This window comes from Neofelis nebulosa, chromosome 5, assembly GCF_028018385.1.
Source record: "Neofelis nebulosa isolate mNeoNeb1 chromosome 5, mNeoNeb1.pri, whole genome shotgun sequence".
NCBI lineage: Eukaryota > Metazoa > Chordata > Mammalia > Carnivora > Felidae > Neofelis > Neofelis nebulosa.
This window is the reverse complement of record NC_080786.1, coordinates 81,752,642-81,765,180: the sequence shown is the minus strand read 5'-3', so window position 1 is coordinate 81,765,180 and position 12,539 is coordinate 81,752,642. Positions and strand designations below refer to the sequence as shown.

General features: G+C 41.1%; 1 pseudogene; it reads right to left on the bottom strand.

Annotated features, from left to right (window-relative positions):
- Window positions 1-642: 642 nt before the first annotated feature.
- On the bottom strand, window positions 643-2,455 carry LOC131511397 (55 kDa erythrocyte membrane protein-like; annotated as a pseudogene).
- Between the last annotated feature and the right edge of the window lie 10,084 nt (window positions 2,456-12,539).

The window sequence follows — 12,539 nt, the reverse complement described above, 5'->3', positions numbered from 1 at the left end:
GGTGGGATTTGATCCCATGAACCGTGAGATCATGACCTTTGCAGAGACCAAGAGCCAGACACTTAACAAATTGAGCCACCCACATGCCCCTGTATGTTATGTACTTGCAACTCTACCTCTGGATGGTATTGCCAAAATTTGTAAAAAAGATCTACTTAATTGGTTTAAAATAAGTGCATATATGTTAAGTATTCCTAAAACTCTCAGAAATGTAGAAAGTAACCCAGATGCTTTTCCAGTTCAACTAGTTTAAGTTTGTTGGCTTAATTAAAATAGGCATGTCTTCAAATTATCAGCATTAGAATTAATTCAAGCATACAACTTTTATTCTACCTGGGTCTACTAGTCAAATGAATTCATGTTACCTCTGTTACAAAATTTGCCAGCAAGAAAAATAACTTAAGTTGATGGCTAGCTCTTTAATGTCTCATGAAATTTTCATGAGTAATCTAAACATAATTGTTAAGAACAAGTGAATCAAATAGGTGTAAATGGATACACAAAGTTGGAGATAAAGAGAATTCTTACCTTGTATAACGAGTTGGCTAAAAGTGGGTGAATTTGTGATAGATTTTTTTAAAAAGTAATCTTTTTGTGTGTGTGGTTTTTTTTTTTCCTGGCATTTTAACACAACATTTTTATTGCTTTTGAGGGTTTCCCTAGAGCAGACATCCTTCTATTGCGCAGCTGTTTCATTTTGGCATTTTAAAAGTTGAGGCTGAGGTTACAAATGCTTCCAAGACCAATTAAATGCCCAGGGTAATTAAAGGTGAAGGCGCACAGGCTTTAAAGAACAAGGTCCGTAGCTTTTCCTCTCTGTGTGCACCATCCTTGGTTAGCAGGTGAGTTTTGACAGTACTTTCCGCCTCAGATTTCCAGAGAGCCTTCTGAAGCCCTGATCACTGGGGCTCCATCTAGCAGGAAAGTCAGAGCCCAGTCAGGAGCCTGCACCAGCCTGACGCCCACCAGCGGCCAAAATAGGAGAGGAGCAGAGTGCGGGAAGCTGACAAAACTAGGGGAGCCTCCCTGTTGGTCTGAAAGCAAGGAAAATGCAGTTCACACAGCTACAGAAGGGCGGATGGTAGTTCCCTCCTTCTGCAAGCTTAGTAAACCCAGGAGACGGGCACCCACTGTGGAGAACTGCACGCCGGCTCCAAGGCTTCTTGCAATTTCTTCAGGGTTTCATCGACGCCGTTGTTGACCAGCGAGAGGTCAAAGTAGTACGCATAGTGGCTGCGGATGGCCTTGGAGTCTTTCTGCAGCTGCTGCAGGGCCTCTGTCTGTGCCCCCTGGTCGGAGGGTGTGATGAACACAATGAACGATGACAGTTCTGCTGTGCAGACAATCTTCAGGGTCTGGGGCTCAATGTCCAGGATGGCAATCCTGTCCTGCTTATGAATCTGGTGCAGGGTTTCAAATGTGGTGCCAAACACGTTGCCCTGGTAGCTGCCAAACTCCAGGAATTCATTGGCAGAGATGCCCCTCGTCATCTCTTCGGTGGAGACAAAGTGGTATTTTCCCCATCTTCCCCACTCTTCCTGGGCGGCCGTGTGGTACACGGGGTGGGGTACGCGAACTTGTCCAGGTTCTGGCTGAGCAGGGCACTCTTAATGTGGCAGCGGCCCACCCCGCTGGCTCCTATAAGCACCAGGGTTTTCCTCATGAACGCCGGGAGCCGAACAACTTCCTCATAGGAAACGACCTCCAACTGGTCAAAAATCGAGCTGTGCTTGGCCAGGTACTGGTCTTAGTACTTCTTCCCGAAGGGACTGCAGCTTGGGGCTTCGCTCGCAGCAGGCTGAGCCACGCTTGCCACTCGCCATTCCTGCAGCTCAGGAGAAAGGATCAATCCAGCTGACTCCTTGGAGGAAGCTTCCACCTGCCCTTGCCACCAGTTACTGTCGTCTTTGCTGATTATCTTGATGATGTCCCCAGTAACAAACTTCAGCCCTGCCTCCTTGCAGGGGATCAGGTGGACCTTTTTGGGGTCATAGTCAAACTTGGCTCTCATGAACATCTAGTGCAGGAAGATGATTCTGCTGGTTGGGAATTACTTTTAATGAGATCGTTCCTTTGGTTTCTTTCATCGCCTTCTGCAGCCGCTCTCCTGAGTGATTAGTCGCGTTTGTGCCATTGATTTCTAGGCTCTCATCCCCAACGTGAAGGGAGCCTTGTCTGTGAATCATGCCGCCGTCAAGAATTCTGGCCACCGTACAGGACTGCTTGTCGTTCAGCTTCAGGATGATTCCCATGGGCTCTTGGGTGACCATCTCGAACTGGATGAGTCACACCTTCTGTACGTCCTGCCCCTTCGCCTGGGCAAGGCTTCCTGGGGCAGCCCAGCCGTTGGTGTACATGCCCTCGGCCACAGCGTTCGGCTGGTGTGAGCAGCCTCGGGCTGGCTGTGCTTCTGCAGCAAGTGCTCCAAGTAGAGGTCAGAGACAGCGGTGCGCATGCCGCACCCCGCCCTCGTCCTCGCTCGCCTAGACCGTTATCTTCCCGGGGCCTGGAGGCGGGGCCGTGAGCCGCAAGGCGGGCAGAACCGGAAGTGCCAGGGGAAGCCTGCAGGGCCACAGAGGCGGCGGGGGCGGCGCGGCCCCACCACCTTCCCACCCACGGCGCGCTGGAAGGGCCAAAAGGTAATCTTTAATATCAGTTGTGTATTTATATCAAACTACAGCTTAATTTGCTTCAACTGCAAATGAGGATAAATTTTCTTAGATTATGGATCACTGCGGCTACTAGGTTATGAAAGTGTTGTTTTGTTTCTTTCAAGTACTTTTCCTTGAAAACAAAAATTGTGGGTATTTTTTTTTTTTACTTTTTGTTATATTTTTAATTTTTTTTTTTTAAGTTTATGTATTTATTTTGAGAGAGAGAGGAACGCAAGCAAGGGAAGGGCAGAGAGAGAGAGGGGGGGAGAGAGAGAATTCCAAGTAGGCTCTGCACTGCCAGCTCAGAGCCCAACAGGGGGCTCAAACTCACCAACCGTGAGGTCGTGACCTGAGCCAAAATCAAGAGCAGGAGGTTTAACTGAATGAGCCACCCAGGTGCCCCAAAGATTGTGTTTCATCAAAATGATTTCCCCTGCCTCATGCTGTTTGTATCAGGTCTTTGATTACTTTAGAGGACTGAATCTTCTCAATATTAAAGGAGCAAAGTTTTTTTCCACAGCTATGAAACCTTTTGTATTTGCTTTAAAAATCTTTTATTGCCATTTCAGTGAAATAGAGAATTACATGTTGTTTCATGAAGATGTATGATTCTATCAAGTCAATTTTCTGAAAAATTTCCCCCAAATCAAATTCCAAATGAAATATTTTTGTCTTTTTTTGTGATTTGTTCATCTTGTTGTCAAGTTGAAAGCATGGTTGATTTATCTCTAAAGATTCTCATTTCCTAGTTAATGTATTTATGGTAAAATATCTATCTTCTAAATCCTGTTTTGGCCTCATCCTTCCTATTTCTGTATATGGTGCTATCATCCATTCGGTAAAGAATCAGCCATTCCCAGAGAGATGACCAGCATGGCTGGTGTAAATGTAGTTAGCTGGAGTACTAGTTTTCAATTCCTCTTTATACATACTTTCACTTCTTAATTGCCTTTTTTGAGAAAATACTTTCCAGGTAGATGGTGTTTGGCTTTCCTTTTTCTGTTAATCAACCTTATTTTTCACTTTTTGTTTTGAATTTATGAAATGTTATAAATACTTTAGGGGCTTACAACAGTGATGCACTCTTTGTTGACTCAGTCTTCTAGCTTAGAAGTTCAGCCATCAGCTGTGTTGGTTCTGTGATTTTAGCCCATCTGTTTCTTGCCTCTGCAATGGGGCTTTTATTTTTGGAGTCTAATTGTTCTTTTCAAAAATGAAGCCCGTTCATTTCTATGAATGCAGTATCCTCAAAAATTTCTTTAAGGGCATTAATTACACCTCGCTGTCTTCTGGTTCCTAAATTAAGAACTTGGAACTCAGTTATTTGATTTTTTGGTGTACGAATTGGAAGTTCTGACTGACAAATTTTGGGAGAAAGTAAAGGTGTTTTCACTCCACTAGAAATCTTTATAGCCATCAATATAAAGGCACATCTGGAAGAAGGTCTACTGGGAGGCTTATTCCTTCTTTCGTTGCTGTGTCTGCACTTGCGATCTGGTACCACTGAAGCTACCTGGCAACCGATGGTGGGAGAAGTCACAGAGACAGAGCCAATAATATCAAATACCAATAATATCACACCAATAATATCAAAATGAAAAGATAAAAGGGCTCTAGTCCTTGATGTTATTGCTGAGGCAATGATAGACAATGCTGAAGATGTCCTATTGATGTACTTTTTACATCATGGGTTTATATACATATATATATATATATATATATATATATATATATACACACACACACACACGCTTTTTTTTTTTTTGGTGGACAGCGCAAATGGGGGAGGGGCAAAGAGAGGGGCACAGAGGATCTGAAGCAGACTCTGTGCTGACAGGCTGACAACAGAGAGCCCTGTGTGGGGCTCGAACTCACCAATGGTGAGACCATGACCTGAGCCAAAGTCGGACGCTCAACTGACTGAGTCACCCAGGTGCCCCTAATATTTTTTAGGTTAGGTTTAGGTTTTCTGTAATTACAGCTAACATTATCCAAATCCATATACCACCTCCTACAATTCATTTTCCAAAATTTAATCAGAGCAGGCTTTTGAAATCACATATCACATCATGCTACTTTGCCACCTATGTTTGTCCAATGGCTTCCCATCCTATTTAGAATAAAAACCAAACTCCTATCTGGTTTACAAAACCTGGCATGGTCTGACCTCTGCTTCCCTCTATGGCCTGCTTTTTAACCTTCAATTCTCTTACCTTTTAGATTTTCAAACATGGGAAGATTACTCCTATTTTGGGGTCTTTGCACAAGCTCTTCTCACTCACAGAAGTGTTCTCCCCATGATCTTTGAACAGCTGGTTCCTTCTTGTTCAGCTCTCAAGTAACATATCAGCTTTTCAAAGAGCTCTTTCATAATTATCCAAATTAGAGCAACCACTCAGTAATTTTTCTATCACATTAACTTCTCTTAATTATTTGCATCGCAGTTACCTCAATCTGACTCATTCTTTTTTTTAAAAAAACATTGCCTTATTTGCCTTTCAATAATGTAAGATTTATGAGAACAAGGACATTCAACAAGATGTTGAGATACTGCAGTATTTCCATTATCTAGAAGAGTGCATGGCATTTAATAAGCCCTCAATAAATAGTTGTTGAATAAATGAATGAATCTACTCTTCCAGAAATTCTTCACTGCTCTGATCAGCTGGTGGTATTGTTCTCCAGTTACTCATACTGCTGTATGTGTACGTATATCTGCTCCATCATTTCAGTAGGATTTGGGAGGGAGAGATCGATAAATGATTATATTCAACAGCATTTTAATAGGATTCAGAGACAATTCCCTAAATGTAATCATCATTCCCTTTGAACTTTTTAGTAATATGGACACCACTGTTCACCCTAAAGTAATATCATTTTTTTTACACTTCCCAAATTATAATCAAAATTCCTCAATAGAAGCAGAGAACCAGAAAGGACCTTCATGCATGAGGCACACATACAGAAGGTGTCTGTTTAGGCCTTCCTATTTTGGAGTTATTAATTTGCATTACACAGATACAAAAATAAGCAGACTCTAAAACCCAAGTATAGACTAGAAGAAAAATATGTTAGTGAGAATGCAACTTGCTCCCTACATCTTGTGACCTGAGATATGAGAGTATATTCAGCGATTTCCAGACTCTGCATGTTACAGATCATAATATTTGCCAGATAGGAATTAACTTTTTATTTTGCCTTATTAAGACAAGTATGAATGCTATTACTATTATAAAATAGAGGACATTATGACATCAGATATTGCAAATGATACATCTAAGAAGAAAGGACACTTCTTTATTTATTTTATTTTATTTTATTTTATTTTATTTTATTTTATTTTATTTTATTTTATTTTTTAATTTTTTTTTCAACGTTTTTTATTTATTTTTGGGACAGAGAGAGACAGAGCATGAACGGGGGAGGGGCAGAGAGAGAGGGAGACACAGAATCGGAAACAGGCTCCAGGCTCTGAGCCGTCAGCCCAGAGCCTGACGCGGGGCTCGAACTCACAGACCGCGAGATCGTGACCTGGCTGAAGTCGGACGCTTAACCGACTGCGCCACCCAGGCGCCCCATATTTTATTTTTTAATATATGAAATTTACTGTCAAATTGGTTTCCATACAACACCCAGTGCTCATCCCAAAAGGTGCCCTCCTCAATACCCGTCACCCACCCTCCCCTCCCTCCCACCCCCCATCAACCTTCAGTTTGTTCTCAGTTTTTAACAGTCTCTTATGCTTTGGCTCTCTCCCACTCTAACCTCTCTTTTTTTTTTTTTCCTTCCCCTCCCCCATGGGTTTCTGTTACGTTTCTCAGGATCCACATAAGAGTGAAACCATATGGTATCTGTCTTTCTCTGTATGGCTTATTTCACTTAGCATCACACTCTCCAGTTCCATCCACGTTGCTACAAAAGGCCATATTTCATTTTTTCTCATTGCCACGTAGTATTCCATTGTGTATATAAACCACAATTTCTTTATCCATTCATCAGATGATGGAGATTTAGGCTCTTTCCATAATTTGGCTATTGTTGAGAGTGCTGCTATAAACATTGGGGTACAAGTGCCCCTATGCATCAGTACTCCTGTATCCCTTGGATAAATTCCTAGCAGTGTTATTGCTGGGTCATAGGGTAGGTCTATTTTTAATTTTCTGAGGAACCTCCACACTGCTTTCCAGAACGGCTGCACCAATTTGCATTCCCACCAACAGTGCAAGAGGGTCCCTGTTTCTCCACATCCTCTCCAGCATCTATAGTCTCCTGATTTCTTCATTTTGGCCACTCTGACTGGCGTGAGGTGATATCTGAGTGTGGTTTTGATTTGTATTTCCCTGATAAGGAGCGACGTTGAACATCTTTTCATGTGCCTGTTGGCCATCCGGATGTCTTCTTTAGAGAAGTGTCTATTCATGTTTTCTGCCCATTTCTTCACTGGGTTATTTGTTTTTCGGGTGTGGAGTTTGATGAGCTCTTTATAGATTTTGGATACTAGCCCTTTGTCCGATGTGTCATTTGCAAATATCTTTTCCCATTCCGTTGGTTGCCTTTTAGTTTTGTTGGTTGTTTCCTTTGCTGTACAGAAGCTTTTTATCTTCATAAGGTCCCAGTTATTCACTTTTGCTTTTAATTCCCTTGCCTTTGGGGATGTGCCGAGTAAGAGATTGCTACAGCTGAGGTCAGAGAGGTCTTTTCCTGCTTTCTCCTCTAAGGTTTTGATGGTTTCCTGTCTCACATTCAGGTCCTTTATCCATTTTGAGTTTATTTTTTGTGAATGGTGTGAGAAAGTGGTCTAGTTTCATTCTTCTGCATGTTGCTGTCCAGTTCTCCCAGCACCATTTGTTAAAGAGACTGTCTTTTTTCCATTGGATGTTCTTTCCTGCTTTGTCAAAGATGAGTTGGCCATACGTTTGTGGGTCTAGTTCTGGGGTTTCTATTCTATTCCATTAGTCTATGTGTCTGTTTTTGTGCCAATACCATGCTGTCTTGATGATTATAGCTTTGTAGTAGAGGCCAAAGTCTGGGATTGTGATGCCTCCCGCTTTGGTCTTCTTCTTCAAAATTACTTTGGCTATTCGGGGCCTTTTGTGGTTCCATATGAATTTTAGGATTGCTTGTTCTAGCTTTGAGAAGAATGCTGGTGCAATTTTGATTGGGATTGCATTGAATGTGTAGATAGCTTTGGGTAGTATTGACATTTTGACAATATTTATTCTTCCAATCCATGAGCAGGGAATGTCTTTCCATTTCTTTATATCTTCTTCAATTACCTGCATAAGCTTTCTATAGTTTTCAGCATACAGATCTTTTACATCTTTGGTTAGATTTATTCCTAGGTATTTTATGCTTCTTGGTGCAATTGTGAATGGGATCAGTTTCTTTATTTGGCTTTCTGTTGCTTCATTGTTAGTGTATAAGAATGCAACTGATTTCTGTACATTGATTTTATATCCTGCAACTTTGCTGAATTCATGTATCAGTTCTAGCAGACTTTTGGTGGAGTCTATCGGATTTTCCATGTATAATATCATGTCATCTGCAAAAAGCGAAAGCTTGACTTCATCTTTGCCAATTTTGATGCCTTTGATTTCCTTTTGTTGTCTGATTGCTGATGCTAGAACTTCCAGCACTATATTAAACAACAGCAGTGAGAGTGGGCATCCCTGTCGTGTTCCTGATCTCAGGGAAAAAGCTCTCAGTTTTTCCCCGTTGAGGATGATGTTAGCTGTGGGCTTTTCATAAATGGCTATTATGATCTTTAAGTATGTTCCTTCTATCCCGACTTTCTCCAGGGTTTTTATTAAGAAAGGGTGCTGGATTTTGTCAAAGGCGAAAGGACACTTCTTTAAATGAAATACTTCAAGCTTTGTGAAAAATTACTTCATCAGTCTTATTCTCATTTTGCAATGGGCTGGTGGACTTAATGTTCAGAACTAGTCCTTTTTTTAATGCTTATTTTTGAGAGGGAGGGAGGGAGAGAGAGAGAGAGAGAGAGAGAGAGAGAGAGAGAGAGAGAGAGAGAGAGAAAGAAAGAAAGAAAGAAAGAAAGAAAGAGAGAAAATGCAAGCAGGGGAGGGGCAGAGACAGAGGGGACAGAAAATCCAAAGCGGGCTCTGTGCTGACAGCTGAGAGCCCAACATGGGGCTCAGACCCACAAACCGTGATATCATGAGCTGAACCAGTCAGATGCTTAATTGACTGAGCTACCCAGGAGTCCCCAGCACTAGTTCTTTTTTTTTTTTTTTTCAACGTTTTTTATTTATTTTTGGGACAGAGAGAGACAGAGCATGAACGGGGGAGGGGCAGAGAGAGGGAGACACAGAATCGGAAACAGGCTCCAGGCTCCGAGCCATCAGCCCAGAGCCTGACGCGGGGCTCGAACTCACGGACCGCGAGATCATGACCTGGCTGAAGTCGGACGCTTAACCGACTGCGCCACCCAGGCGCCCCCCCAGCACTAGTTCTAAGACTAGCAAAAGTTTCCTGGAACTTAATGTGATGATGTGAATTTAAGGCTCAACTCCACACTGTGTGACCATGAATAAATTACCTAACCTACTAGAGACTCAGTTTCTTTATCTTTTTCTGCTTATCTAGGTGGAGAAGTATGAGGCCCAAATGAAACAAGTATCTTTAAAAATATTTTGTAAGCTACAAATGCTTTATAAATATAACTTATGGATAAATAGAATATATGGATTAAGTTACATGAATATAACTTAAGATGAGAGATAAAGAGGCATGGGGAGTCCAGTCTTTTTCACCTGAGGAGTGGGAAGTTGCTTTAAACTTAGGAACAAAGTTTTGGAGGAAAGATCAGCAGTTTAGTTTGGGACGCAAGTTTGAGGTATTTATTGGCCACTCAAGTGGACATGTCAGGTAGGCATTTGGACGTAAGAATTTGGAATATATGGGAGAGGAATAGCCTCAAGATATAAATTTGTCAATTGTTAGCCTGTTAAGTGGCTTTAATAATCACTAAGCTGGAGGAGATAACCAAGGAAATGAGGCAGACACAGAAGGAAATAGGTCTCTTGTCTGTCCCCTGGGCATGCTGCAGTTCTGACATCAGCGAAAAAAGGGAAGTAAAGGATGTTGAAGAGGAACAGTCCTTGATGTTAGAGACAATGCAGGAGAGTATAGTGCTGAAAGTCAGCTGAACATTTCTGCAGATACATGAGGTTAGAACACCTGCTTGAAGCCCTGTGTAACTCAGGCTGATGAATTCAGTACCCATTTAGCCACAGCAAATGTAAAACCACTACTTGCCACTGAGTTGCCAGAGATAAATGTTAAAATGTAAAGCTGTTTACATAGACAAACCACACATACGCACATTAACATGCATTCAAAAAATGCCCCCTGCGGTCTTGAAATCTGAGCATTTCGAGGTAGGTAAGGAGAGGGTAGAATTGCAATGTAAGAAGTTGCAGGCGATCACAGACTGCAGCTTCAAGGCGCTCAGAGGAAGCATCAGTGGCCCATGAGCAGAATCGGTGGATGCACTAAATGACTGCTTAGGGATTTGGAAATTGAATTCTTGCTTTGCCAGTGGTCTAATTGAATTCATGCTTTGCCAGTGGTCTAATTGGATAGTATGTAGGTCTAATGAATCAAACCTCAAGTAGCTTCGCAATGTGTCACACTTTAAATCAACTTAATAAGGAATTTGCAGGTGTGTTCAAACATTAAGTAATATTTTGCTTTCCTAAAGAACTTTTCCCATACCTACCTATGCCATCTTTTAATAGTGAAACCACCCATCATCATTTAAATAGATTTTGAATTTCAGAAACGCAATTTGTACCAAAATGTTGGGTAACACACTGATGATATAATTTAAGGCACATGCAGCCATAAAGCTACAAGTCAATTACAACATCTATGTTCAGAGTGAGTGGGAGGAGAATAAAATCTAGAGCGAACACCCACCACATTTTAACAAGTCTTTTTTAAACTTCATTTTTGGTTGCAGCAAAATCTTGCCTTGAGACATTTAGCTATATCTTAGTTTCACCTGGTGCTGGCTGACCCTACTGTCATATTTCACCTCAGTCCTTTCCCCAAGTTAGGGACTCGCAGCTTACCTCCCTCACGACTGATAGGCAGTGCCCCCTAGTGGCCATTGTGGAAAAAGAGCCTGAAGAATGCCCCAGTTCTACAAAGGATGATGAGAATCTGAAGCGCAAACTGGTAAGGAGAAACTGTTGCCAGGGTGTTTCAGCTTGAACCAGTTTTCTTTTCTTCCTTTCGTTTTTTATTTGTTTATTTTGGCAACCTATCTTCCTTGATGTTATGTCCAAACATTCTTTCTTTCTCGATATTGTTTCTAAACATATAAATGTGCATCTTCTATCAACAGGATCTTGTTACAGATTCTATACTTAGAATCTATGGCATGACGAACGTGACAAGCAAAGACAGACGATATGAATGCTATTTTAGGCTCACATAGATACTAGAACAAAGCAGAAGATGATTTGGAGAATTTTTATTCCTGGAGAATCAAGGCAAAAACAGTATTCACAACATTCTTTTCCCAAAATATGTTGCCTAGTGACCAAATGGAATCAATTGTCAATTGATCTGGTGGGAATCTCAATAGATGGTCTGTTTGACTACCCTTTATAAGGAAGAATAACGATGAGTTTGTGAAGCTCTATCTACCAGGGGAAAGGAGTCTGTGGCAAGAAGAAATTAGAAAGGGGGAGTGTCTTTTAAAGGACACGAAAGAGCTATGTTAGAATGAGAGAGAAATAGAAAGGTTTGATTTAATTTGTTGAAAACTATAATTATTTAAAAAACAGAAAGGAATAAGATAGAAACTTTATAACAGTAAGTTGAGAAATCCATGTATGTTTAAAGGACTTTATATATTGTGTTAATTCTTCATAACAATCTTATGAGGAAATAAATGTTAATATTGTTTCCCTTTTACATTTTAGAAAATTGAATCAAAGAAAGTTAAGAAATTTGACCAAAGTAAAAGACAATCCGTGTCCAGAATCCATTCTCTTAAGAAAGGATATTATGAAAAAATTAAATTAAATTAAAAAATAGGAAAGAGAATAGAGAAGTTTGGAAATAAACAATAAGAATATTAAAAACTAAATGTACTCATATGTATTAATCAGCTCGGGCTGCCATAACGAAATACCATAAACCAGGTGGCTTAAACAACAGATATTTATTTTCTCTCAGTTCTGGGGGCTGGGAGTCCCAGATTAAGTTGCTGGATGATTCCATTTCTGATGAAAGCTCTCTTCCCGGTTTGTAGATTGCCACTTTCTCACTGTATACTCACCTGGCCTTTCTTCTGTGAGCATGTGGTGAGAGAGAGAGAAAGAGAAAGGGGGAGGGAAGCAGAGGGGATGGGGGGAGAAAAGAGTGTTTCTTCCTCTTACAAGAACACCATCTCTCTGGGATTAGGGCCCCATCCTATGACCTTATTTAGTTTTAATTACCCCCTGAAGGCTCCAACACTAAGTACAGTCACATTGGGGAGGTTAAGCCTTCAATACATACATTTTAGGAGACACAATTCCCACAGTACCATATCTAATCCTATATAAATGAAATAAAGGTTAAAAAAGATATCAAAAATATCATTTGGGGGGATATGTATAAATATTTATTGTAGCATTAGTCATAGCAGTGAAATAAAATAAATCAAAACTGAAAAACGAGTGCCTGGATGGCTCAGTCAGTTGGGCATCTGACTTTAGCTCGGGTCATGATCTCGCAGTTTATGTATTTGAGCCCCACATCGGGCTCGCTGCTGTTAGCCTGCCAGCCAGAGCCTGCTTCAGATCCTCTGTCCCCCTATCTCTGCTCCTCCCCCACTTGTACTCTCCTAAAAAAAAAAAAAAAAAGAAATAT